This window comes from Petaurus breviceps, unplaced genomic scaffold (assembly GCF_028583685.1).
Source record: "Petaurus breviceps papuanus isolate PSGF00001 unplaced genomic scaffold, PetGlider_PUasm1.0 41, whole genome shotgun sequence".
Lineage (NCBI taxonomy): Eukaryota > Metazoa > Chordata > Mammalia > Diprotodontia > Petauridae > Petaurus > Petaurus breviceps.
The window spans coordinates 6,768,207-6,771,539 of record NW_027186320.1 but is presented as its reverse complement, the minus strand read 5'-3'; positions in this window follow the sequence as shown (position 1 = coordinate 6,771,539).

Sequence of the window (3,333 nt, the reverse complement as noted above, 5' to 3'; positions counted from 1 at the left end):
CCAGTGCTCTACTCACTGCACCACCTAGTCACCCTCAAATATTTTATATTGTGAACACTTATTTTAAATTGAATTTCTCAATCTTTTGTAGTACAGTTTATTGGTAGTAAATAGAAGTGCTGATGGATTTATGGACTTTATTTTATATCCTGAGACGCTTTTAAAATCCTTCTGGAGTTCTTCAGAGAAGGCTTTTTGGGCCTGAGATCAGTTCATATTCCCCCGTGAAGGTTCGGATGCGGGTGTATTGACACTGCTGTCCTCTCCTGAATTTGTGGTTTGTTCTTCACTGTCACCAAGATACTTTGCTGTAGTCACTGTTTTTCTTTGTTACTTTTTGCTCATGTTGGTTGACTTTTTTCTGATTTTTAAAATTGATCTCTGCTACTGGGGCCCTGGGGTCCCAGGCTTTTTGTGCTGAGGACTAGGGGCCTGCTTAATGATTTTGTGTGCTGGGGACTCACTCAGTGCTGGAAACTGGAGGATGTTAGCTTACCTGGTGTGGAGCTAGAGCTTCTGGTGGTGGCTGGTTTGTGCCTGGTGTTGGCACTTGCCTTCTCTACCACCCTGGGGCTCAGGATCTCCCACTTGTTTGCTGAGTTGGGACTTGCCACTGGCTTGCTGGGATGCCTTCCTCCTTCAGCCACAGCAAGAAAGACCTTTCCCTTAATCCCCCTAGCCCTCTGAGTTAAAAAATTACTGCACCTTCTCTTTGTGCTAACTCTACTATTTCAAGATTTTACCCAAAGCAATATTATCTGGGTTTTTCAAGGTCAATAAGGGAGGGTGAGAACAATTTACTGCTTACTTTGCTGCCTTGACTCCTGAAATGTCTGTGACATTGTTAATGTTATTTATTTCAAGAAGTTATTTAGTTGATTCCGTAGGATTTTCTACGTATACCATCATATAATCTACAAAGATTGATATTTTGTCTCCTCATTGCCTATTCTTATTCCTTCAGTTTCTTTTTTTGTATTGCAAAAACTATAATTTCTAGTACAATATTGATTAATAGTGGTGATAATAGCCATCCTTGTTTCACCCCTATTCTTATTGAGAAGGTTTCTAGCTTAATCCCATTACAGATAATGCTTGCTGTTGGTTTTAAATAGAAACTGATTATAATTTTAAGGAAAACTCCACTTATGAACTTTAAATTCCAAACAGAAAACTTTATATTTGATCTCTCTAGTGTTTTGATTGGAATAAGTGTTATATTTTGTCAAAGATGTTTTTGACTATTGAGATAATCATATGATTTCTGTTGATTTTCTGGTTGATGAGGTCAATTATGCTAATAGTTTTCCTAATACTGAATCAGGCCTCCATTTCTGTTATACATCACACCTGGTGATAATAAACATGATCCTAGGGGTAAATAGCTGAATTCTCTTTGTTAATAAATTTTTTTAAAAGATTTTTGCATTAATGTTCATTACATTAATTGGTCTATAATTTCTTTTTTTTGGTTTTGACTCTTCCTGGCTTAGGTCTCAGCACCATATTTGTGCCACAAAAAGAATTTGGTAGGATTCTTTCTTTGCTTATTTTTCCCAAACATCATATATAGTATTGAATTAATTTTTAATTTAAATGTTTTCTATTATTCACTTTTAAATTCATTTAGCCTTGCAGATTTTATTTCTTAGGGATTTCATTCATATCTTACTCAATTTCTCTTCAATTTCTGCTCCAGCCTTTTACCTTTACTCTGTGTGTGTCTGCTTCATATATGTTTCTTGTAAATCACACATTATAGGATTCTGTTTTTTCAATACACTATGCTAACTGCTTCCATTTTGTTGGAGAGTTTATCTCATTCACATTCACAGTTATGATTACTAATTATGTATTTCCCTCTATTTTATTTTCACCCTTTTTATACTCTTTTCTATCTCTCCTTTCACCCTTTCCCTCCTCACCATTGTTTAGCTTTTCACCATTGGTTCCCTCAATTTGCCTTTCCTTCTATCAGTAGCCACACCTCTCTTCTTTTCCCCTTCCCCTCCTACTTCCCTGTGGGTTAAGATAGGTTTCTTTACCCAACTACGTGTTTATTTTCTTCCCTCTTTGAAACAAATCCAATGACAGTAAGGTTCAAACAGTGTTCATCCCCTCCCTTCATTTGTGACTCTTCTGCCTCACCCTTTCCTCTTTTCCTAACACAATCAATTTTTTACCCTTTGTTTTATCTTCACATCAAAATTAACTTATACCCATACCCTATGTCTAAGTATACTTCTAACTGTTCTAATAGAGACACAGTTCTTAAGAGTTACAATTATCATGTTCCCATGTAAGGATGCAAACAGTTTAACCATATGGAATGCATGTTCTTTTTTTTTTCTTTCCCATTTACCTTTCCATGCCTCTCTTGAGTCAGGTATTGGCAGATTGAATTTTCTGTTCAGCTCTGGTCTTTTCGTCAGAAAAGTTGGATAGTCCCTTATTTCATTAAATATCTACCCACCATACCCTCTGCCCCATGATTATGCTCAGTTTTGCTTGGAAGTTGATTCTTGATTGTAATTTAATCTCCTTTGCCTTCTAGGATATCATATCCCAAGCCCTCTGATCTTTTAATATAGAAACTGCTAAATCATGCGTAACTCTGACTATGGCTCCTTAATATTTGAATTGTTTCTTCCTGGCTTCTAGCAATATTTTCTACTTAGCCTGTTAGTTATGGAATTTAACTGTAATATTAGTTGGAATTTCCATTTAGGGATTTCTTTCAGGAAGTGATGGGTGAAATTTTTCAATGGCTATTTTACTCTCTGGTTCTTGGATATCAGGGTGGTTTTTCTTGGTAATTTCTTGAAAGAGCTGTCCAGGCTTTTTTTCTGATTATGGCTTTCAGGTAGTCAAATAATTCTTAAATGATCTCTCCTGGATCTATTTTCCAGGTCAGTTGTTTTTGCAGTGAGGTATTTTATATTTTCTTCTATTTTTTTCATTCTTTCTATTCATAGAGTCATTAGTTTTTACTTATCCACTAATTTTTAAGGAATTATCTTCTTCAGTTAATTTCTGTGCATCCTTTTTCATTTGGCTAATTCTACATTTAAAGGAATTGTTTTCTTCATTGGATTTTTCCCCTCATTTGGCCAATTCTATTTTTTGATATTTTATTTTCTTTACTCAATTTTTGTGCTTCCTTTTCCAAGCTGTTGATTCATTTTTAATAAATCTTTTACATAACTTTCATTTATTTTCCCATTTTCTCCTACTTCTCATATTGATTTTTAAAATCCTTTTTGAGTTCTTCCAAGATAATGCTTTGGGCTTGAGAGCATATTCCCCTTTGAGACTTGCATGTAGGAATTTTGA